At 36.6% G+C, this 26,568-nt stretch overlaps 1 pseudogene; it reads left to right on the top strand.

Annotated features, from left to right (window-relative positions):
- The first annotated feature begins 11,513 nt into the window (after positions 1–11,513).
- The window catches only part of LOC101092490, a 135,281-nt pseudogene continuing 120,226 nt past the window's right edge, over positions 11,514–26,568 (top strand).

Below are 26,568 nucleotides of genomic sequence, written 5' to 3'. Positions count from 1 at the left end.
TCCATACATTCCACTTTGGTATTATTCAGCTCCCTGGCGTCCTTCCAAAGATTTCCCTTTCTTAGAAACCTGGTTTTCACTGCCTCATTGTTTACAAGGCATTCAAACTTTCCAGCTCTTTTCTACTCCTTCTTGCTTTTCTGGCTTTCATTTATAAGTAAATGGGAGGCCTTGAAAGCCTCCCTGCTGGGCAATGCTAACTTTAGAAAGTGACTTTCTAATGAGTGAGAGACTGTCCTTTAGGAAATTTCAGTTCTTCCCCCTCTTCCCCCCCTCCATGAGTCACCTTCTTTAGCATTCTTTCATATTTTAGAGATGCCTTTGTCTGGGAGCTCATTTAGAGCAGGGTAGCCAAGTGGAAAGGGCTTGAGCTGAAAGTCAATGAAATGAGGTTTCTGCCCTGGCTCTCGCTTTGCATACACACTCACTCTGTGGCCTGAACTTTCCTGAACTTTAGAGAACTAAAATCTCTTTTATTTCCACCCCTTGTCTCCCACCCACTCTTACCCTCTCTGTATTTTTTCTTTTTTGCTTTTCAAAAAGGTTTAAAGGATAGATTACATGTTGGGGCTAAAGGCAGGCCACCACAAGATGGTCTAGTAGATTGGCATGAAGATTATTGGCATGAAGATTATTCTCAGCTGAATTCAATCTAGACCTTAGGGGCTCAAGAGAAACTTTTAACTTCCCTTAACTACATAAAAGGATGTAACTTAAGTGTCTTTCCTAGAATAAGGATTATTTACAGAGGTACATTTTACCTGAATGACTATGTATGTGGCAGGACAAACATCTAATTATCCAACATCTGTTCTTCTTATCATCCTATGAAGTACATTCTTTTCCTCTGAAGTCTGAGACCCCCATCACCCTCTTTGTTCAGCATGACATGTGTACCTCATGTTGCCTTACTGCCTTTGGAAGTTACATGTCTGTGTGAATTTCCTGTACATATGGTTCTAAGTTTGATTTTCTCCTTTTAATCTGTCTCACATCAATTTTATTCTTAGTTCAGCGAGGACCCTTGAAAGGGACAGGGACTATCGTTCCCTGATACATACTATACAGAAACCTTTGTATAAGCAGAGATATTCCTAGCTAAACAGTGACATATCAATGTATTGCAAAGAATAAGTCCTTCCTAAGGAATATGGTGGAGGCCTTCTCAGAACAAAGAAAGGCAATGTGGCCCAATCAACTCCTATACACATATGCATATGCATAGCTCTGACGGACTCTGTAACTTGGGCTGTTTCCAATCAGTATATATGTGTCACCATATATGGGAAACAAAGAAATAGAAATTACATAAAAGGCTACACACCACTGTGCTCCAGGCTCAGTCTTCTGGGGTCTTAGCCCACTTAGCCCTTGGTAGCACAATAAAGCTGCTGCCTGGCAAGAAAGGCCTCAGTGTCCCATCCCTCTGCACAAGAATCCTGCTACACTTCTGTTCAGTATATAATAGTAAATAAATGTGAAGGAATATGAAAAAGGAAATATAATTTAACTCGTGGTCTGCTATGCCCCAGGTGTTATGCCAGACACCCTACCTACATTATTTCATTTATTCTTTACCACTAAATTGTTATATGAGTATGCATAATCCCAATTATAGAGATAAGAAATATGCCTAGAAATTTTAATGATCTTTGTTCATTAAATTTGTTGATTTAGGAGGGAAGGATTAAACACTAGTGTTGGTTACAATCTGGAAGGAGGGAAGAATGGTAACTGCTTAATAGGTACAAGGTTTCTTGGGGCAGTGAAATGTTTGGGAAACTAGACCCAGGTAGTAGTTGTATAACATGGTGAAAGTATGAAATGCCTCTGAATTGTTTGCTTGAAAATGATTAATTTTCATGTGAATTTCACCTCAATAAAGAAAAAGTGTTTAGGGGCGCCTGGGTGGCGCAGTCGGTTAAGCGTCGGACTTCAGCCAGGTCACGATCTTGCGGTCTGTGAGTTCGAGCCCCGCATCAGGCTCTGGGCTGATGGCTCGGAGCCTGGAGCCTGTTTCCAATTCTGTGTCTCCCTCTCTCTCTGCCCCTCCCCCGTTCATGCTCTGTCTCTCTCTGTCCCAAAAATAAATAAAAAACGTTGAAAAAAAATTGAAAAAAAAAAAGTGTTTAAAGAAGTTATGTTAAGATCATTTTGCCCTGGGGCACCTGGGTGGCTCAGTCAGTTAAGCATTTCCAGGTTTCAGCTCAGATCATTGATGAGGTTTTGGGGTGATGGTGGGGTTCATGGGGTCCAGAGCCGACAGCCAAGAAAGAATTCTTGAAGACATCTTTGGTATAAAAAGGTGATTTTATTAAAGCACAGGGACAGGGCCTGTGGGCAGAAAGAGTTGCCCAGACCCTGTGGAGAGACTGGTTATGTATTTGGGAGTTGGGGGAGATAAAGTCCAGGGGAAGTTTCCAATGAGATTTTCATATGCTAAAGAGGACTGACAGAATACTGGAGACCTAGCTATTGTCAGTCTAAGGTTGTTTTTCCCTCTAGCAAATCATTAGCATTAAGATAGTAGGGAGTTCCAGGAGAAAAGTTTACTCTGCCTGCCTCCAGTATTTGTCAATGGGCTGCAGGTTATAAGGAAATTTAATCTGCCCTTTCCTTCTTGCCTTTGTTCCCCATATCACTATAGAGGGGTGATGTTGGAGTCTGTAGTTTTCTGGAGATTAGGCTATTGATAAGACTGCCTTTTGCTTGTAATTTACTAAGATATTTGTAAACTAATGGAGACTCCTCCTGCAGGACTGTGATCTCTATTACTTTACCATTTGTGTTTCCCCTTTCCTTAGTTCTTGGGCAGCCAGGGAGTGACCGAGTAATATTATGACAGGAGAAGATAGGAGTCAGGAGGCAGAGAGGGAAAGACTAGGACCTGAGGTCCCTGGGTGGGGAAAAACATCTATTTTGGAACAATTCTGGGAGTGTCAGACCACAGCACATCCCCTCAGGCATAAATTTCCTCTTAAGAATGTAACAGGCCCCACCTACTTCCCCTCAGGTTTCCCTCAGGAATTTAACAAAGACCTGACTAAAAGTTAGTACTACACCATAAAATGTGTGACCCACAAGGATTGATGTGGCCATAGACCACCCCTCATACAATGGAAATGAGCCAGTCAGGAAGGACAACCCAGCACCTAGCCAGTAAGGGTAGGACCTGAGAGGAACAAGGGGGAAGGAAAGGGGAAAGGCAACAGAACCTTATAAAACTTTAGAATGTCCTCTCTCTATAGAGCTTTCATACTATTCTTACTTTCTAATCTTATACTCTAATAAGTTTTGCCTGCTGCTCATTTTGTGTAAGTCTTCTTTCTTCTAAGTGGTGAGACAATGAATCCAGGTTTTGAGGTAAAAATCCTGCAATAAAACCCCAATCTGGAACTCCAGAGGCCAGGCAGATAGTGGAGAATAGTCACACTACTCTGCCGGTGGACTGTGACTGCTCAACCCTGAACAAGCTGAAAAGACCATTTGTCTATTTTCCCCAAGCCCTAAATTGAGTGTTGAATCTTGATCCAAAACATACCTGGGAGAAAAAAGAAAAAGGCAGGCAAGAAGAGAAAAAAGATTCCTCTGCTTTGTTTGTCCCTTTGTTTTTATGTTTATTTTCAAGAGACAGTGTATTTCAAATAAACTGACATGGTTTAAAGCACCACTCAGAATTTACAAATGATAAAACTTGGGAACAAATTATTTAACACAACTAATATAAAATGGGGATACTGGAAACACTTTCTTGATAAGGATTTTTAAAAATTAAATGGCATAATGTTGGGGCATCTGGGTGGCTCAATCTGGTAAGCGGCTGACTTTGGCTCAGATCATGATCTCACAGCTCATGAGTTTGAGCCCCACATCAGCCTCTGTGCTGTCAGCTTGGAGCCTGGAGCCTGGAGCCTGCTTCAGATTCTGTGTCCCCCTCTCTCTCTCTGCCCCTCCTCCACTCACACTCTGTCTCCTTCTGTCTCTCAAAAATAAATAAGCATTTAAAGAATTAAATGGCATCATGCATGTTTGTGCATGTTAATAACTTTAACACAGTCATTATCAGCAAAAGGCAGGGACAGAAGGAATGGTGGAAACTTACCAAGAAGATCCATTACTCTTCTTAGGAATACAGAAAGAGAGACAGAGCTTCAAATTTCCACCCTTGGAGTTCATGGTAGCACAGTGTATTTCTTCTTTCTTAAGCTGTTACCTCAATGCACTTACTTATGCAGATTATTACCTTCCTAACTGGGAACACAGGAGTTGATTTTGTTACTTGTGTTCATTTACAGAGCAATCACCGTTTGTTTTTTTCTTTCCTATTTGACTTATATTTCCTTTTTGTTCAAACTGCTTCAGTTGAGCCACCCCCAAAACAACTTACATTAACAGTTCTGTGTGTTTGTTTCCTTAGTTTTCTCTGTGCCAGTATAATCCTACCATACACCACACGTGTGTTTATATAAGTAGAAGTTTTTTTGTCATTATTCTTCATATGTTTGCATCATTCTGTTGTGTTTTTTTTTTCATTTAACTATATCTTGTAGAAATCTATGCACATTAACTTAATCCATTTTATGGCTGCACCTTTTTTTTGAATTTAAATATATCCTACTGTATTCAATCATTCTTCTCTTTATGGGCATTCATCTTAGTTTCAATTTTTATGCTACACAAAATAACTCTACAACAAATGTCCCTGTACATGCCAATAAATCTGACTGTGTTTTTTTTGTTTTTTTTTGTTTTTTTTTCTATAATACATCTGTGATTGAAATTTCTGGGTCAAAGTGTATATGTTTTATAAGCTGTAAGTATACTTCCACATGGAAAACAAACATTAAAAAGTAGGAAAAACTAATTTTCATAAACTATATCTGTATTTTTATTTTTTCAGGTTTCGAACCTTGTAATTATTTGTCTTTTTTTGTAAACTCCAATAAGTGTGTATTTGGATCCTGTATTTTAGGCAGCTATACAATATAGCATACCAGACATTTCACTGAGTTATACTTTATAGTTTCTGATATACATACATGATTACAAATCACAATAAAAAGACAAATATTCTAATCTGGATTGTCTATAGATTTGGCAACAGAGAAACTAAAAATCTTCCAAGGAAAAGTGATAGAATTTAGGGTTTGGAGAAGGAACAGCTAGACTAAAAATACTTTTTTACTTTCTATTACTTAGTTTTATTCCATATCTACTCTCTATTTCCTTGGGATATTTGTAAAATGTGTCCATTGCATTTGCATAAATGTTATGTGTTAAATATTATATTATGGGTTTTTTGGGAAAAATACGTGAGGGATTTTATTTTTTAATCAAGAAGCCTAAAAATTCTAAAAAAAGTAGAGAGTCAGAGTTACTTGACTAGTTAGAAATGATTTCTTCAGCTTATAACAATGCTGACAGAGAAGACAGCGTTGAAAAGTGAAGGAAACATTGACATGAAGAGGAAAGAGAGGAGGTTTGGATGATGGAAAGAATCATCAGTGTTCTGGGGGGTTACGGGCTCACTGCCTCATACTTGATAATGAGTGGCGATTGTGGTATGTGTTGGCCAGCATCCAAATGACAAATTGCATAAAACTAATGAAAATCAAAGAAGTTCCATCTTCTAAGATATGCAGGGTACTGTCAAAATAAAATTTAGGAATATATTGACAGTGTACTGATGAGATAATTTAAAAAGAATTATTTTTGCTGGGTCACTTCCATTCTCATTGGAATTGGTAGTAAATATCTAACAATTCTTCCTTTGAAACAATATTCTTCCTGTCATTTAGATCTCATGAATACCTCCAAGGACTGGTTCATTCCAGCTTTGGTGGGGGGATATATTTTGTAATTTCTTTCACAGTTTTCACTCACAAATGGGAAATTTGGGACTAATGGATTTGCTGAGCTCTTTGCTTTCTGTTGATAGAATGTGAGTCTATCTATTAGTTAAATAATGTAACATGGCCATGTTTATCTTGAAGATGGTATTAAGCAAATAGAATTTAAAACAAAAACTTTATAAATTAAATTATCAGATAAATTCCAGCTGCACATCAAATCACTACAAAACATATATTTAAATAGTTCATTTGTTTGATTGTACTTACCCATTTAAAAAGTGTTGATTACAAATGTGCTCCATTATAACAGTCTCTTCCTCAAACGGCAAGAAATGGGTCATAAGGTTATTCAGTATGCATATATCTACATGTTCAATGTAAGCTATAGTTGGTTAGTTTGGCTTGTGAAAATAAATATAATTAGAATGCCAGTTGAACATATGTTATCAAACCAATGGAGAAGTTTATGAAACTGTATCAGAGATTATTTTAAAGACACCTTTAAATAATATAAAATGGTTGACTCTAGTTTGTCCTGTCACAGACAAATACAGACCTATTTTCAACAAATAATACTGTATTACATTCAGAAAAATAAATGATGAAGAATGAGAACTCTTTAGAAGTGGACAAAGAATTAAGAACTATAGGTAAAATGATACATTAAAGCAAATACTTTCACATCTGATAGCACGAGGATCAGAAGTTCATCATTTTCCAGATAGCTTAAAAAAGACCTTTATCTGACACAGAGTTGCCTAGCCTAGTTGCCATTTGGGATTCCAGAGATCCCCCTTCTTCCAGCTAGACAGGCTAATGTTCTAGCTCAATTTCCCCAGAAACTTGTATCTGTTCTCTAATTCACCATAGTTCCTAAGTTTCGTCAGACATCTCCAATAAACAGATGTACTTCCTGGAGCTAAGAAAAAAATCTGTTTATCTCACAAATGACAGACTTTCTCTTTTGCCTACTTGCCCCAAAAGAAAAATCCACAGTGAGAAAGGAAAGAAAACTCATTTCTGGAAAGAAAACTCATTTCCATGTTCAGCTAACTCTATGGCCCTGTCATGCATTTCCTTGGGATTAAAGGAAGACTAGAGGAACACACACACACACACACACACACACACACACACACACACACTGATAATTGGTCTTGTGAGTTTACTACTTTCCCAATAAGAAAAGAAGAATTTGCAACCCATGACATGTGGGATTTACCCACATATCCAGTGGCATATCTGGTGGCAGCCCAAATGGTAGTCATTTGGCACAAAAATGGAAGACAATAGAAAATTAACATCCAATGTCATTTTACATTAAACATTATATTTAATCTGAAATGTATAAATGCATTTTCATTTATTGAATTTTTTATGTTTTACATATTGCCACCAGTCTAACACAACGTTCAGGATTTCTACTTTTTTCTTTTTTTTTAAGAAAAAGAAGGAACTTAAAGACGTTTATGAAATGATGTAACTGCTGAATTTTCTTCTTTTACTGTTACTATAGTCTTACTAAGCATCAAGTAATAGCATTTTTAGTGACTAAAATCCATTGTTTTTTCTTATATTTGACTTTGCTTTTAGAGAGCAACTTCTTTTCTTTCCTATTCTAATTTTACCAGTTTCTATAATGCTTAATAAAGTGTAAATTAGTCATAACTAGGTGTAATAACACATACAACTTTGTGAACAAACAGGTGACTTTTAGTGTTCAGTTGTGCATGAAAAGAAGGTGCATGGGAATATAAGTTAGAAGCATGAGTTTGTCATGAGTGGTCAGTATGTTTTACAAAGGAAAATAAAGTTTCAGATATTTTACTAAGTAGGTAAAGCAGAGGCAGTTAAGAGAGTTCTTGTATTTTGAATTAAAATAAGTATAAATAATTTATTTTTAATCTATGTAATATTCATCTAAGCTTATAAATGTTAAAATACAGATCAATAGATACAGACATTATTGTACAATAGCTTTCTCAAAAGTAATCAATAATCTATTATTTTAAAAACCCCATGGTATCTTTCAAATATTATTCTTTACAGAAGTGAAATTCTGTGCAGCATTTCATAAGCTTAATTTTATCCTTCCTCTTGAAATATTTATCATTTATTATATTCCATGAAATTGTAATCTTGCATTCTTCTGAGGCTCTTCCTATTTCTCATGTCTCTACTTGTAAGTATCTGACTGTAATTCATACTTATCATCCTCCCAGCTTCTCTTAATGTGGCATTCCTGAAAGTACTTTCTCTTTTAACGTGTTGTTTTTTAATATTTATACTAATTATGAATAGTCACCCAATGTGATGATGGAGCTTCAACCACATTCCCAAACCCATTTCTGCATTACCACATCTTCATTAGTTCTGTAAACTCAAAGCTTTATTACTATATCAAATCCTGAATATCTTCTCTCTCCTGGTTCACAGGTTTCCATCATGATGTGTTTCCTTCTAAATAAAATGAGTATGCAATATCATTTTCATTATAAGTTCAGTGTACCTTTCAGGCCTTAACTACTACTGTGTCACTTAATTTGACCTATCTTCAGTTTACCTAAACAGAAGAACTTGTTAATTCCAGTATTCTCTTTATTTTCATGTTTCCACACTACTTACCTCTCTCCACTTCAGAAAAGTCTGAACATTGTCAATGCTTCAAGGTTCAGAGAAAATATCATACTAGCAATGAAATGTTTCTGATGACCCAAGAACAAATGTTTCTCCATTTCTCAGATTCTCTAGATTCTAAACTGTATCTAACTTTTGTCATTTCATAATGTTGTCCTATTCAGCATACACTTAGAGATTAGTCAAACCCTCTTTTATTTTGATTTTGCATTTGTATACATTTGTGTTTTGAGAACATAATATATGCTAGGTCTGTAATAAGAATTTTATTGATATATGTTTTCCTGCATGACTGTCTCACTTATTAGCCTCTAAACTTCTAGAATAAAAGAAAAGCTATCATTCATCTTAAATCTTCCATAGTACCTGGTACAATGTCTTCCTAAACTAGAAGCTTAACCACTGTCTTTTAGAATACATGATTAAAGGGGCACCTGGGTGGCTCAGTCAGTTAAGCATCTGACTTCAGCTCAGGTCATGATCCCATGATTTGTGGGTTTGTGGCTTTGAGCCCTGCGTTGGGCTCTGGACTGACAGCTCAGAGCTTGGAGCCTGGAGCCTGCTTCACATTCTGTCTCCCTCTCTCTCTGCCCCTCCCCACTCATGTGGTATCTCTGTCTCTCAAAAAAAAAAAAAAAAGTTAGAATACATGACTGAAAGTGATATATATCAGATTTATAAGATCAGATGATTTGATTACAACTTCATTGTTTAATTACTCTTTAGTTTATAAATTGTGCATTTATAAGAGAAGTAACCTGTACTTCCATAGTCTTAAAATTCCCACGTATTAACAAGATCCTATATATTCATCATTAATAGGTTGTTTTTACTTTTTTTTATTTCTAGAAATAGCTTATTCAGAAAGATATTGCTCATTTGTTCCATGTATATCATCGTGGTATGTAAATTTATATTAGATACATCTTTTTCTCAGTCTTTTTTATATTTTCCAACTATTATATTGAAAAACTGAGAGTATTAGCCGCAAAAGTAACTCATAAAACTGTTGTCCTTATTTTTAAAAATTATCTATGTAATTGTGTGGAAAGTACTGATAATGAGATCCTGTTCCAATTAAGATGATATAGAATTTACTCTGTCAGCTATATTCACAACAGGAACACTTCAAGTCTGTTTAAGTACTAATTACTTCACAGAAAGATTTTAGAATTTTAAAAACAAAAAAAAAAGAAATCCTAGATTATTTTTGTGCCTTGATTATAGACTTCAACAGAAAACAAAATATCTGGAATCAAAGGTAAATTTTCTTTATCATAAAAAATGTGTTTGCACTGCCATGCTCTGAGACCCAGGGATGCTGTAACCTGGCTTGCCAACAGAAAAGAGTCAAGCATTATTAGTCACCTGAAAATGGGAGGGACTGAGATCTGATACTCAGGAAAGTACTCAGAGAAGAGATTTGTAACCATAACAATCCAAAAGGAAAAAAGGTGAGAGGCAGATATATATCCTTGTCCAGAATCTAAATGAAGTCTAAGACAAAAAGAAGTAAGCAATGGGAGACTGACTGATCTCCAAATGTGACAAGCAAGAAGGACAAGGTCATGGAGACAATACCAGACATTCAGTTGCATAATCACCTGGGAGAACTTGCAGAACATACAGTCTGTGGATTGCTAAGTTAAAATTATGAAAAATAAAATGAAAATATTGATGGTCAATTGATAAGTCTCAGAAACAGGGCTGTCCTAATTCACAGTGAAAAAGAGAACTGATTCAAATACATGGGTCACAGTTGAGGCTGTAGGTGGAAATTATGTACATACAACAGGAACTAGAGGGATACAAGGTGGGAAAGGCCCTCCTTTCACAACATTTCAAAAGATAATAACTGGTCACTTGCCAGTTTATCTTTTCATTCTTTCCTCTACCTGTTTTCACTTTTATATAAAACTAAAAGGAAAACTTCATGCCAGTTATGGTAAACTAGGTTCTTTGGATAAGACAGTGCCTATGTTGAGAACAGCTAGGATCTCTGGAACACTTAACACACACACATACCCCTCTTTGGAGGTTTAAGAAAATAAAATGTCAGTGAAGAATTGAAGGATCAAAGCATAAGACAGGAGAAAGCTTCAAAGAGGTGAGCCTGAAATTTGGTCCTCCTCTTTCCACACTTTTCCTCAAAGTTAGGCCCCACTTAAGCAGCATCAGCATCACAGGCTTATCTGTTAGTAATGCAAATCCGAAGCTACCCCCAAACCTAAAGAATCAAAGACTTTGTTAGTATAGTCTAGTGATCTGTGTTTTTGTTTTTGTTTTTGTTTTCTTTTTTTAATTTTTTTAATGTTTATTTATTTTTGTGAGAGAAAGAGAGACAGACCGTGAGCAGGGAGGGGCAGAGAGAGAGAGAGAGGGAGACACAGAATCTGAAACAGGCTCCAGGCTCCGAGCTGACAGCAAAGAGCCTGATGTGGGGCTCAAACTCACGAACCGTGGATCATGACCTGAGCCGAAGTTAGATGCTTAATCGACTGAGCCACCAAGCACCCCTAGTGATCTACATTTTAACAAGAACTCTGGGTAATACTGATGTCTACTAGTGTTTGTGAATCACTATCCAGGAAGGATTTAGTAATTACAAAAGTAGTAGCTTAGAATGCCTTTGGTCACGGTGTAGGGGGAATAATTAGAGTTCTAAGCCAAAGAAGAATTATATATCTACAGATAAGATATAGGAACCATTGTTTTTTTGGTTTTTTTTTTTATGACATTAAGGTAGAAAAATATTTGTTACATTGGAAAAATAGCACTAATCATAAAAAAATGAGAAGTTGGACCACTTTAAACTGTGTATCTTATATTCATCAAAAGACCCTACGAAGTAAAAAAAAATAAATAAATGAATCACAGGGGAAGAAGACTTTTGTATAACACATAATTAATAAATTAATCACATTTGGAACATGTATTTTTAAAAACACTGCTATTCATCAATATAAAATAGACAATCTAAAAGAAAAATGGAAATGAGAATTCCTAGAAAAATTATAAGGCAAGATGGAGACTCCAGTGTCCCAAGAAACTGAGAACAGTTCAGAATTACTGGAGTTCAGTATAAGGAATAGTGTTGTTGCTAGAGATGCAAATGGAGAGGAAAGTAATAGCCTGGAGAGGTACTACTATAAGTAGGGGATATAGTAGGTGAACTATAAGGAGCCAGATAATTAATAGGCAGATCATTTCAAGGGCTGTGGTCTTAATTCATGTTAAAGATGATGGAGCTCCCTAATGTGGAAATGGTAATTGGAAAGAAGGATGACATGTAGATTTGTGTGTGTGTGTGTGTGTGTGTGTGTGTGTGTGTGTGTGTGTACACATCCATACATGTATAGGTCTTGGTGGATATTTGAATGTGAGGAATGATGAACAAGGAGGAAGCAAATTTAAAACCAATTTTTGACTTGGTCAGTAAGGAAATGATAATGCCATTCTCCAAGATAATAAATCAAAATAAAAAAAGTTTTATTTTTCTATCTTTTTACTATTTTTGTTTTTTGGTTTTGTTTTGTTTTGTTTTATTTTGCTTGTTTGTTTCATAGAGGATAAAACTGGTGAATTTCCTCTTGAATGTGGAATCTATTAGCTTTCTTTTGCTGCTGTAACAAATTACCACAGACTTAGTGGCTTATAATAAGGAAAAATGTACTATCTTACAGTTTTGTAGGTCAGAAGTCCAATACAGTTTTCGCTAGGCTAAAATTGAGATATCAGTAGAGCTGTATTCCTTTCTAAAAGCTCTAAAAGAGATACTATTTCTTTGCCTTTTCAGGTGCTAGAAGCCATCTGCATTTCTTCATCTGTGTTTTTCCCCCCATTTACAGAACACCAATAGCATTAATCTGATCTTATTTCCATCATCATATCATTTTCTGATTACAGATGGGAAATGTTACCTGTTGTGAAGATTCATTGGTTTGATTGGGCACACCTGGATAATCTAGGCTACCTTCCTCCTCTCAAGGTTTATAATGTTGATTATATTTGCAAAGATTCTTTGCCTTGTAAGACCATGTATTTACACTTTCCAGGGATCAGGGCTTGGGCATTTGGTGGTGGGGGTGGGGGCGGGCATTATTCTGCCTGCCACCATATCTTTTATGTGCTGCTGGAAGTAAACTAGAGATAACTTGGATGCATGAATCTTGTGTACAGGATTATGATCTGAGCTGAAGATATTTATTTCAGAATCAACAGTGTAGAGATTCTTATTATAGCCATAAGAGTGGTGATATTACTCAGAAAGACGATATAAAGTTAAAAGTTACCAAAGTAAAACTCTGAAGAAGAGCAACATTTGTGTGAAAAAAACACCAAAGTGTCAGTCAGAGGCAGACTCGAGGAGTATGCTCTTCCAGAAGCCAAGAAAAATGTGGTAGTCAATGATCCCAAGTTCTTGGAAGTTAAGAAAAGAAATGAGAAATAGCTGTAGGAATGCTTAGTTACTTTGGTAAGTAGATACTTTATAAAGTCAAAAGGCAAATTTAGCTTGTCACAAACTAGAGAGAAAGGAATTGATAGGGAAGTGTGTCTGGTCATCTGAAGCTCTGTTTCAGTAAAAAGGAAGACAGGTAGATGGATAACTTGGGGGGGGGGAGGGGAGGAATTGAGATTGATAGCTTGTGTCTTTAAAATCCTAATAATAAATGTAATAAACCACTAAATATGGAGACGTTGAAAGTATTAGAGAAAGATTCAGTGTGTGAGGAGATTACTGCCAGAGGAGAGAAGTTAAAAAAAAAAAAAAAACAGAAAGATGTTGGCTGGGCATGGACAAGAGCAAGAATTTTCTTCTGATGTGAGCAGAGGTGAAAAGGACAAAAGATGATCCCCACACAGGTCTGAGTGGCTAGTGACTTTATGTGAGGAAATGCAGATAAGGTGATTAGCAGAGACTGAATGGGAAGTGATAGGAAGTGAAATTTGAGAACAAGGCAGATTCAAATTAGCTGCCATGGAGCTCTGGAGAATGAGCAAGGCTGGAAAACTGCCAGCCTTCTGAGAAACACTCCTGGCTCAGCTGAGGTCATGCACCATCAGTGACCAGCAGATATGTAATGTAATTTACATCTCAGAGTAACCACGTTAAAAAATAAAAAGAAACAGTTGAATTGATTGTTTTCCTTCTGTTTTCCAACTTTTTTAGTGAAAATTGAGTGATTGTAAACAACTTAAAACTTTGCTTTTTATGAACTGTATTTAATAATAACAGCAATAGCAACAACAATAGCAGCAGCAATAGTAACAGTGGCTAAAAGTTACAAAGCATTTGCGACATGCCAACTCATGTAAGCACACTATAGATATAAGCTTTTTATTTTTATTTTTTAACTGTTTATTTATTTTTGAGAGAGAGAGCACACAGAGAAGGGCAGAGAGAGAGAGAGAGAGACAGAGGATCTGAAGCAGGCTCTGTGCAGTCAGCTCAGAGCCTGACATGGGGCTCGAACCCACTGATCCAACAGTGAGATCATGACCTGAGCTGAAGTCTGAGGCTTAACTGACTGAGCCTCCCAGGTGCCCATCGATACAGGAGTTTTTTTAAATCTTTACAGCAGCCCTATGTAGTAGATGCTATATTTATCCCATTTACAGATCAGTAAATTACAAAGACAGAGCAGTAAATTAGAGTAAATAAATAACCCAAATTTACAAAGCAAGTATGTAACAGACTGGGATTCACACCCAGGTAACATGCCTCTAGAGTCTATGCTCTTAAACATCTCCTTGTATCACCACACCAGTTTTGTTCTTTTTTTCTTCTATCTAGTAGTATTCATTATGGCTTTTAACTTGATTGCACTGTTTGTCAAACTTCCCTTAGCAGTAGCCTGTACAAAATTGAGGAAAAATGCTGGGATAATTGCATTCTATTGAATAAATAAAACCTCTTAGTGTGTGGCTACTGACGGTCATAATTTGAAATATATGAACAGCCCCTTGATTGCCTTTAATCACTTGCTTGGGCAAGTAGCACTGAAGCCTCACGGTGTTCTGAGGGTTTGTCTACCCTTGGGATGAAGGGTATCTTAATAGGGCAAATGATGCTAAAGAAAGTAAGAAAGGATGGGGCCTGGTTCTGATCAAATAGGTCCTGTTCTTTGTAGAATCCATTTCTAGACAACTCCCATCAATTCCTACTATACTACACACTAGACAGCTTAAACATTGCTGAACTCTGGAATGGGTTTGGAGAAGTTGGGTTCACCAAATAACTGTGCAACTGTTTCTGGTACCATATATTTGGAGATTGTAAGTTTTGTTTTGACAGGAGTAGGGGTTTTATTCCCATGACTTGGTATCTGTAATAATTAATTAATTCCCAGGTTATAGATGGTTATTGAAGCACCTGGATGGCTCAGTCGGTTAAGTGTCCTACTTCAGCTTCAGGTCATGATCTCATGGTTCATGGGTTCAACCCCCACATTGGGTTCCGTGTTGACAGTGTGGAGTCTGCTTGGGATTCTCTCTCCTTTCCCCTCTCTCTGCCCCAACCCCACTCGTGTTTCTCTCTCTTTCAAAAATAAATAAATAAACTTAAAAAAAAAAGATAGATGGTTATTGACACAAGTAACAGTGGACTTCAGGGGCATTTGTTGGAAATATTGAAAGTTCCAGAACCCAGACCAAGTTTTCCAGAAAGTAGTGAGAATCTCTTAGAATGAAAGTCTTCTTCTGGAATCAGGATGTCAAAATCAAGGAATTTTTAATCCTGTTCAGAATTTCCTAGCAACTCTTAGATCTCCACAGGATGGAAACTAACATAATGATTTCACCAATTATTAAATCAGTATTAGTGTTCAGTGGGTTCCAGTTACTGAAATGAAACCTAGATATTTTGAGAGAGCAAAACAAAATTTTAAGTGTATCAATATGGTATCACTATGTAACTAAATATCCCAACATGCAGTGGCTTAAAACAAATTCATTTTGTATTATTCATCTGTATGCATGCCAGTTCACAAGGAGCTGATCTAGGTTGCGCTTACCTGTGTTTATCTTTGATGATGGTTTGGCTCTATCCTCTTAGAAGCAGTAGGTTTTCCAAGTGTATTATCTTTTCCTAAGTATATTATTCTCTAGCAGAATCACTGGAAGCTTAAGTCCAAGACTCAGAAGGACTCCTGTTTAGTCAAAGCAAAATGGCCCAAACCAAGGCTAAGTCATGGGGAAATACAAGGTGAGGGGAAATACATGATTTGAGATGAGTCCATGGCATGAAAGCAGATGATGATAGAGATGAAAAATTGGGGCCTGCAGCTCAATCGCCAATTCTTGTAAACTTGCAAAATCTAAGAATAATGTATCTGCCCCCCCCCAAAAAAAAGAAAAGAAAAGAAAAGAAAAGAAAAGAAAAGAAAAGAAAAGAAAAGAAGAATGAACTAATGAGTTCAATTTTGAAGTTCCAAGGGAACAAAACAAATATGAACTAAAGAATCATTTTACAATATAAGAGTTTAGGCATTGCAATAAATACAGGCCACTTGTTAGTAGTTTTTTGAGTATACTTATTAAAAGTTCTGGTGCTTTGGAATTTGGAAACAATTGTGCCAAGCTGGTTTCTGCCTAGAGATGGAAATGCCAAATCATCTTAAGGATATTCTGTATTCTGGGAGAAAAAAAAGGATAGCTTACTACTTACGTAAATGTGTAAGTGGAAGCAATCCTTGCCCTGAGGAATTGGTATAAAAAAATCCTTTTGGATTTCCTAAGATCTAGCAATTTTTTTTCTTCCTTTAGTATACAGAATTCTGAAGACAGTAGAAGTGCTGAGCCTATCTGGTTTAAGAATAATAACCTTCTATTTTTATTTACTTTTTTTGAGGAAATTCTCTACTGTTTTCCATAGTGGCTACCAATTTACATTTCCACTAACAGTGCACAAGGGTTCCCTTCTCCATATCCTTGCCAACACTTGCTATCTCTTGTCTTTTGACAAAAGCCATTCTAACAGGTATGAAATGATATCTCACTGTGGTTTTGATTTGCATTTCCTTTATGATTAGTGATATTAAACATGTTTTTCGTGTACTTGTTGGCCATCTGTATGTCTTCTTTGGAAAAATATTGATTCAGATCATCTGCCTATTTTTCAAATGGAATATTTGGGATTTTTTTTTAAATTTTTTTTCAACGTTTTTATTTATTTTTGGGACAGAGAGAGACAGAGCATGAACGGGGGAGGGGCAGAGAGAGAGGGAGACACAGAATCGGAAACAGGCTCCAGGCTCCGAGCCATCAGCCCAGAGCCTGACGCGGGGCTCGAACTCACGGACCGCGAGATCGTGACCTGGCTGAAGTCAGACGCTTAACCAACTGCGCCACCCAGGCGCCCCATGCTATTGAGTTATATGAGTTTTCTCTGTATTTTAGACATTAACCCCTTATCAGATATGTAACTTGCAAAAATATTGTCTCCCATTCAGTTGGTTCGGCCATTTTGCTGATTATTTCTTTTTCTGTGCAGAAGCTTTTTATTTTGATGTAGTCCCATTGATTTAGTGTTGTTTTCATTGGTTTTGCCTTTGGTGGCAAATCAAATTATTGCCATGATCAATGTCAAGGAGCTTACCGCCTATGTTTTCTTCTGAGACTTTTATGGTTTCAGGTCTTACACTCAAATCTTTAACCAATTTTAAGTTAATATAATATTATGGTACAAGATAATGGTTTTATTTCTTTGTTTTTTTGTTTGTTTTTTGCTTGTTGTCCAGTTTCCCCAATACCATTTATTGATGAGACTGATCTTTCCCATTGTACGATCTAGTAGTAATTCCATTTCTGGGTTTTTATCTGAAGAAAATAACTTGAAAGATATATGCACTTCTATGCATACTGCAACATTATTTACAGTATTCAAGATATGGAAACAACTTAAGTGTCCATTGACAGGTGAACGGATAAAGAAATGATGAAAGGATAAAGAAAATGTGATGTGTGTATACTGAATATTATTTAACCTAAAAAGAAAAAAACGTTACTTTTGTGGCATGGATGGACCTCAAGGGCATTATGCTAAATGAAATAAGTCAGACAGAGAAGGACAGCTACCACACGATCTTACTTATATGTGGTATCTGAAAACTAAACAAAAAAAACAAAAAACAAAAAACAAGCTCATTGATACAGAGAACATATTGGTGGTTCCCAGAGGTAGGGGGTAGGGGGCATGCAGGGTGTGCTAAATGGGTGAAGTGAGTCAAAGGTACAAACACTGTAAGAGAGTAAGTCTTAAAAAGTTTTCATCACAAGAAAAAAATCTCTATGGCGGTGGATGTTAACTGTACTTATTGTGCTGATCATTCTACAATATATACAAATATCGAATCATTGTTATACATGTGAAACAAATATAAATATATAATTATACCTCATTTAAGAAAAATATATGAAAAGAAAAAAATTTCTTTATGAAAAAAATAGTAAACTTCTCTATGTTGCATGAGACAAAAAATGTTATTTATTTAGGCCACTGATTTATAGTTTTATCATTTTTATTTGCTTATGGCTGAATCAAATCTGAAGGAATGCACATTTCAACCTTTAATAAACTATGTTATTACTCTTTTTTTATATTTCTGTGTATGGGGCCTTGACAGACCTCCCTCTCTCCTCTCTCTAAGTTTTGAATTGATTGTTCATATCCACATTTTAACCATCACTGCATGGTTACAGTGCAAATTTGTATTGATGTTGCCTGGTTTTCTTATTAAGAAATCTATAGGAAAAATATAGCAGATGTACTGGTAATATAGTCAGAAACTGTTCCCTCAGTATCAATGAACTTCTAAAGACTTTTTTTTTTTTGGCCCTTACTAGGCAAAGGTGTTAAAGTTTCAGGTGAAGTGTTTGGGCTTTATAAGACTCAAGGTTACATGGAACTTTGCAAAATTAGGCAGAAACTTACCTGCACCAGCAAAATTCCAGCACCACCAACCCAACTTCTTGAGAAAACTGACTTAAAAAACTATGTCATGGGATATTTACCTGCTTAATTTTTTATTAACATTTTTGTTGACATTGCATCCTGCTGGGGAAATAAATTTAAAAAGATGTTCTCCCAACCCACAAAACTTTTCCAGAAAGGTAGTAGAAGAAGAAAACAATTTTATTACTGAATAAACATTAAACCAGGATGTGATACATATCACAGGCAATCTGCTAAGAGATTGAAAAGACAGAAAGGAATCTCATCGCCTTATAAAACTGCTTTTAGTCCATTTGAGCTACTATAAGAAGGACACCGTAGATTGAGTGGCTTTTATAAGCAACAGAAATTTATTTCTCACTGTTGGAGACTGCAAGTCTGAAATCATGATGCTAGCATGGTCAGACTCTAGTGAGAGTCCTCTTCTGGCTGCAGGCTGCTGACTTTTCAATGTATCTTCACATGGCAGAGAGAAGCCAAGTTCAAAGAAGAGAAGAGAAGCAAGTTCTATCATGACTTAAAAAAAATTTTTTTTAATGTTTTTATTTATTTTTGAGGGAGAGAGAGAGAGACAGAGCACAAGCAGGGGAGGGGCAGAGACAGAAGGAGACTCAGAATCCAAAACAGACTGCAGGCTCTGAGCTGTCAGCACAGAACCTGATGCAGGGCTTGAACTCCTGAACTGTGAGATCATGACCTGAGCCAAAGTCAGACACTTAACTAACTGAGCCATCCAGGTACCCTGCCCTGCCTCTCATGACTTTTATAATGCAACTAACCCCATTCATGAGGGCTCCATCCTTATTTAATCCTAATCCTAATCCTAATTACCAGCCTAAGACACCTTGTCCTAATACCATCAAATTGAGGGTAGAACGATTTCAATATATGAATTTGGGGGGCACACAAAATTTGGTCCATAACAGTTGCCAAGCAGATACAGCCCTTTACACACGTGTTCTTTTTTTTTTTTTTAAGTTTATTTTACTTATTTTGAGGGAAACAGAACCTGGGAAGGGTATGGGCAGAGAGAGAGAGAGAGAGAGAGAGAGAGAGAGAGAGAGAGAATCCCAAGCAGGCTCCATGCTGTCAGCACAGAGCCAGATGCAGGGCTCAATCTCATAAACCATGAGATTATGATCTGGGCTAAAACTAAGAGTTGGGCACCCCTAAAAAATGGTGAGGACAAAACTTTGGAGAATATGTGCACTTTTTTTTTAAATTTATTTTTAAAGAGAGAGAGGATGAGTGGGGAGAAGGGCAGAGGGTAAGAGAGAGAATTTTAAGCAGGTTCCACACTCATCACAGAGCCTGAGGCAGGGCTCAATCCCGCAACCCTAGGATTATTACCTGAGAGAAATCAAGAGTCAGATGTTCAACCAACTGAGCCATCCAGGCACCCCTACACACGTGTTCTTAAGATAAGCAATCACTAGTCCTTATGTAAGAAAATTTAACAGTACCATTTGTCACACATTGTTCATCCCAACTTTACCTGATAATTGGGTTGACCACCTGCATTTGCCAATAAGCTGTATCCGGAGGAAAAGCAAACTTCCTATATTTTTATTACAGAAGGTAGTTTTGCAACTTAGAGCAAGGTGCCCACAGGAAGTTAGCCACTAATCCCTGGTGTGTTTGTAATAGTAGCCTCACCAGACTAAGACAGCTTTATAAGGGCATGAGATGTTTTTAGATTGCCTGTGATGTATATCCCATTCCGATTTAATGCTTATTCAATAGTAAAACTGTTTTCTTTCTCTACTATCTTTGCAGAGAAGTTTTCTGGGTTTGGAGAAGATTTTTTTAAATTATATTTCCTCAACAGAATTCCTGTTTGACAGGAATTTTGCCACTGGCTCTTATCCTCATTTCTTTCACAAGGAAAGAACCCAAGAGAACGATCTATTTCTGTTTTGCAGTGTACAACAAGGGTGAAATATTGGAGAGCCTTGCTCAGTATGCAATTAATCTCAGCTCAATTTACAGAAACCTTGAGGGAACACAGAACGGAAGAGTCACCCTGCTCGAGTGATGTTTCAAAAATTGTAAAATGGGGAACAATTTCTGCCAAGGAATTAAAAATTACGGAACCCAGTTTATTTTCTATCTCACAAAGGACAGGTGTGGCTGTGTCTATTAGGGTCCTAAGGTGGGAAGACAATGGAGCAGAGAAAACAAAGCAATTTGCAGAAATAAACTATCATGAGGAGAACACAGGTGGGAAACTAATGCCATCACTAGTAGTCAGGTCAAACAACCTGCTATAAGACGCAAGTGGAGTTTGAACAAAGTGTAGTAGTTAACCACTCAGGCAATGAGAGCACCTAGTTTTTTGTTTTTTGTTTTTTGTTTTTTTTAAATTTTAGTGCTTATTTATTTTTGAGAGAAATCGAGAGACAGAGCTTGAGCAGGGGAGGGGCAGAGACAGAGGGAGACAAAGAATCTGAAGCAGGCTCCAGGCTCTGAGCTGCCAAGCACAGAGCTCAACGCAGGAGTCAAACCCATAAACCGCGTGATCATCGCCTGAGCCGGTCAGGCGCCCCAAGAGCACCTACCTTTAACCCATTAAAGAGTGAGAAAGAAGACAGTGAGGGGTCAATCACAGCTCATAAATGAAGAAGATGATACTCACCCTTGGCTCAGGATCTCAATTCTTATCTCAATCCTAGAGATATAAATTATCCAGAATTAAATTTAAAATAAGATATGTTATGTCCCCAAGCAATGGGAGAAAGGACCACTGTCACAGGCAAGGGTTTGAGATATATATTCTTAATACCCAGACCAAGATGGCAAGGTATTTGGAAAAATGTCTTAAGTTTACTCATTGGACACTTGTTGAACCTAGAGAAAGTATTATCTATGCAAGCCTTGGGCTCCTTTCTAGATGGGATTTCTATTCTAGGGAAAAAAAAATTGTGCACCAAAGTAAATTGTATACCCTCTTGAGGTGGGAGAAATACCTCTTTCAGCACACAAAATTTTACTGGGAAAATGAATGCTGGGAGATGATAATTCATTAACCTTTTCTCTGTTTTGGTAACTTCCCACCCACAATTGCTTTAGACACACTGCAATACTCACCATTAGGTCAGATTATTCCATTTCTTTAGAGTTAAGTTTTTCCAATAGAAGTCTAAATGGGAAAAAAAAGTCACTTTTGATATTTCATCTTTGTTATAATATCTCTATTTCTGTTTGCCTAGCAGCTTTTTTTATTTTAAATTGCTTGAAATTACAGTATTTCAACAATAATAACATTTGAAAACCATACTTTTTATTTATACAAGCTGGGTGATTTTGGTTTCAAAAATATGAAAGCAGAAGAAGTCAAAACATAAAGTTTATTCACTCATTCATTTAGTCATTTATCTGTACATGTATTGAAGAGAGGATTTTATGAGACTCTTTTCTGTGCCAGACTCAGAAATAAATACTGGAGATATAGCAGTACAGTGAATAAACTAGAAAGGTGTTGGCCTTTAGGATCTGATACCCTAGTTCAAACAAAAGGAGAAGCTGATACTCTTCTCTGAGAAAGCTGGACCTACATAAAGGAGGAGGGAATAGGCATCAGGACTCTCCGTGGAGAGAGAATTGCCAGTAAAAGAAACAGCAAACCCTGATATAGGAACACATGGTAGGTGTCTGGGGCAGCAACAAGCTCAGAGTGGGTAGACTGGAGGAAGCAATGGGGAAGAGTAGCAGCAAGGAGATCAGAGAGGTAACAGAAAACTGGGATTATTTTTAGGCACCTGAGCACTATTTACAGATTTGACTTTATCTTTAATGAATGGAAATAGATGGAAAGACAGGTGAATGACTTGAGATGAAATTGGCATGATCCATTACATGATTTTAAATTACCACATGGGCTGCTCTGTTGAGAACAGACTTTTCTGGGGCTCCTGGGTGGCTAATTCAGTTGAGCATCTGACTCTGGATTTCGGCTCAGGTCATGATCTCAGGGTAATGGGATCTAGCCCTGCTTCAGGCTGAATGTGGAGCCTGCTTAAGATTCTCTCTCAGGGCACCTGGGTGGCTCAGTCAGTTAAGTGTCCAACTTCCACTCAGGTCATGATCTCACCGTTTGTTGGAGGTTCACGTCAGGCTCTGTGCTGACAGCTCTGAGACGGGAGCCTGCTTCTGATTCTGTTGTCTCCCTCTCTTCTCTGCCTCACCCCCCCCAAAATAAACATTAAAAAAATTAAAAAAAAAAAAAAGATTCTCTCTCTCTCCCTTTGCCCCTCTCTCCCATTCCCACTCTCTCTAAAAAAAATTAAAAAAAGACTTTCCAAGCTTGAGTACAGAGGGAAGCAAGGAGCCTATCAGAGAATGAAGTAGTAATACAGTGCTGTTGTTGTTTTATCTAACATGCTTAAAAAATAATGGGGCGCCTGGGTGTCTCAGTCAGTTAAGCGTCTGACTTTGGTTCAGGTCACGGTCTCCCTGTCTGTGAGTTCGACCCCCGCATCAGGCTCTGTGCTGACAGCTCAGAGCCTGGAGCCTGTTTCAGATTCTGTGTCTCCCTCTCTCTGACCCTCCCCCGTGCATGCTCTGTCTCTCTCTGTCTCAAAAATAAACGTCAAAAAAAATTTTTTAATAAAAAAATAAAAAATAGTAGTAGTATAACAGTAGTCAATTGTCCCAGGACAATTTATTTAAAATAAATTGTCTTCTAAAAAATCGTGTAAAATTCCAATAATATCATGTATTAAGTGTCTATTTTTTTTCTTAGATATACTTCTGACTGTTCTTTTTACATCAATCTTTTTCTCAACTACTACTGTAGGAGTATAGTAATGTTTCATTTACTACTTAGTTGACTGTTATAGTATATTCAGTATCTGAAAGGGTCATAATGAATCCTAAAATGAATGTGGATTTTTTTTCTTTTTCTTTATTAATCTGGATTGGACGAATGTGGGACTATCTAATTTTTCATTGATTTAGAAATTTTATTTTCTACTTGGACACCGTAGGATTCCAAAATATCCTTCATTTTAAGTAACATACTCTGGAGATTATATATTGTATATTAGTATCCATATATATAGGTATTGTAAAAGGTTCAAAATAGCCAAAGTAAAACCAGTGAATCACTAAAGTAGTAATTAGTAAACATTTATTATGCATACACCGAAAAGACAGTTTGCAAACCAGAAGCATTTAAACCAGAACATGGAATGAGGCCCAGGGGTATATTGTTATAAAGCAGTTGTATAGTAAGAAACCAGTGAGCAGTTGATTCTTCACAGTGATTGGTTACAATATTATAATTCTGAGTGGTTATCTCATATCAGCCTTGAGAAACAGTTCAAATTTTGCTTACCATTTCCAGAGGCACAAGCAAGAAATGATCCAGGTCAAGTTAGCCTTGCAAAATAAGCTAAATTAAGCCTTTCCTGCATGACTAAACTGTTCTGTCTCCTCAGGGAAACCTTATCTCTGTCCTTGATTTTAACAGTGTATAGAATACAAAGATATTATATGGCATACATTGCATTTTATATTCAACATCATTTAAATATATATGCATTTAGATATATAATAGATATTCTAATAACAGTATATTATAAATATATAAATATATGCATTCTAATGCAATTGCATGTATATCATCTAGTGCAATTATATGTATGTTATATAATATGCAGTAGTCTCTTGCATCATTTTCTTTAGTTTGTGACATTTAATGTAATAAGGAATATTCTGTTTTATCTTCATTTACTATTTACTCCCAAAATAGCTTTTAGTTTTGAATTTGTTTTGTTTTTTTTCTCTACTTCGGGACCACCACCTATCTATGTTTGATTTTGATTCTTTGATATTTCTTTCTTTTTTTCTTTTTCTTTTATTCTTTCTTTCTTTTCTTCTTTCTTTCTTTCTTTTATTTCTTTTTTTCATTCTTTCTTTAATTTTATTTATTTAAAATTACTTTTACTATTATAAAAATTTACTTTCCATTCTTAGCAATTTTCATCATGTCAATAATTTAGTTTTTAGTTATGTCTACTCAGAACCCTGATGTATCCATCTTTTTAATTGTTCATTTATTATTATAATTGTTATTATATTATTTTATTATAATCTCTTGAATGGTGCTATTTGATAATCAGTTCCTTTGTTCATGCATGTAATTGTGTGTACTCTCCTATTTCATTCCTTGTTTATTGTTCTTTTCCATTTCTTTATCTTGCCTTATTATCTTGCCTTTATTCTGTGTCTGTACTGCTGTCTGCCAGAATTTGTATCTGTCAAAAATCATTTTGTCTAACACTGTTCTTTTCTTTGGACTGGCCAGCAGTCCTGTCCCTAAGAACTTTTGTTAATGTTAGCAATCACTTTCCTAACATCAAGAAGTAAATAAAAAGATTATTCTAGATATTAGATTTATAGGATTAGTTTCAAGGAGTTTTTATAAGCTATAGCTAATATAATTTTTTGTAGAAAATTATAAGCATTGCATGACGCAATTATCCATTTAACTAGTTAGGATCAATGTTTGTAGCTAAATCTGAGAATATTTAAGACTAGTTATAATGTATACTTTCCACTCTTGTCATTACTTTTGTGTATGTTCCAGATGCAAGAGCTAAAATTAAGTGGCAAAACACACAGTTATCTTGCACTATTTTTTTTAAATGTTTTATTTATTTTTGAAAGAATGTGAGTGGGGGAGAGGAAGAGAGAGGAGGACAGAGGACTAGAAGTGGGCTCTGTGCTGACAGCAGCAAGACCAATGAAGGGCTTGAACTGTGAGATCATGACCTGAGCTGAAGTTGGACACTCGACCAACTGAGGCACCCAGGCACTCTGTAGTACTATTTATAAAGCATTATTTTTTTTAATTTTTTTAACATTTATTTATTTTTGAGAGACAGAGAAAGAAAGAGAGAGGCAAAAAGAGGTAGACAGAGGATCCGAAGCAGGCTCCACACTGTGAGCACAGAGCCCGATGCAGGGCCTAAACCCATGAACTGCAAGATCATGACCTGAGCCGAAATCAAGAGTTGGCTGCCCAACCAACTGAGCCACTCAGGCGCCTCTATGAAGTATTAAAGTGTAAAGATAAATAAATTTTACCTTCTAATCTCTACAGTTACACAATAGACTAGGTGAAAATCCATATAATCTACTCAAAATGGAAATGATTTTCCCCCGATCTGCTCTCCATGGCAAACTATAGCAAAAGAAACATAGACATTGGAATTTTCTAGGATCCATGAACTCTAGAGCAGTGTTTATTACAGATACAGTGTTTTCTTCTATGAAGCTCTTTGAGCATATACCATGAACGAGGTGTGCTTGTAAGTATTAAGAATTTTTGTCATTGAACAAAATCAACAGAAACCCCATTCTTTTAGAGCTTCTATTCTTAGGGTAGAGAATGCACAAAATGGATAATTAAGTGTAAATACGTTAATTGATTTAAAAAGTCAAGATAAAACTAAAGGAGTAGAGGGGCGCCTGGGTGGCGCAGTCAGTTAAGCGTCCGACTTCAGCCAGGTCACGATCTCGCGGTCCGTGAGTTCGAGCCCCGCGTCAGGCTCTGGGCTGATGGCTCAGAGCCTGGAGCCTGCTTCCGATTCTGTGTCTCCCTCTCTCTCTGTCCCTCCCCTGTTCATGCTCTGTCTCTCTCTGTCCCAAAAATAAATAAACGTTGAAAAAAAAAAAAAAAAACTAAAGGAGTAGAGAAGTATAAAATGTTAAGAGAGTTGTAATTTTAGAGATTCATGAGACCAGTTAGGGAGTTGTATTATTTTTATTGTTAATAAATTACCCAAATATAGCTAGTTAACAACAACAACAACAAAATCACATTCATTATCTCACAGTTTCCAAGGGTTAGAAATCCAGGCATGTCTTAACCAAATCTTTCCCTTCACAGGGCTTCAATTAAAATTTTAACCAGGCTATGTTCTCATCTGAAGCTCATGATTCTCTTCCAAGCTTCGCAGATTATTGGAAAAATCTATTTTCTTCTGATTATAGGACACAGGTCAACTGGATTCTGCTCTCACCTCCTAGAAGACTCCCAAAGTTCCTTGCCACAAGATCCTCTCCAAACATAGCAGCTTATTTCAAGGTTATGAGGGGAATCTGATTTCTATCTCTGACTTC

Source organism: Felis catus, chromosome F2 (genome assembly GCF_018350175.1).
Source record: "Felis catus isolate Fca126 chromosome F2, F.catus_Fca126_mat1.0, whole genome shotgun sequence".
In the NCBI taxonomy this organism is placed as follows: Eukaryota; Metazoa; Chordata; class Mammalia; order Carnivora; family Felidae; genus Felis; species Felis catus.
This window is presented reverse-complemented; position numbering and strand designations above follow the sequence as displayed.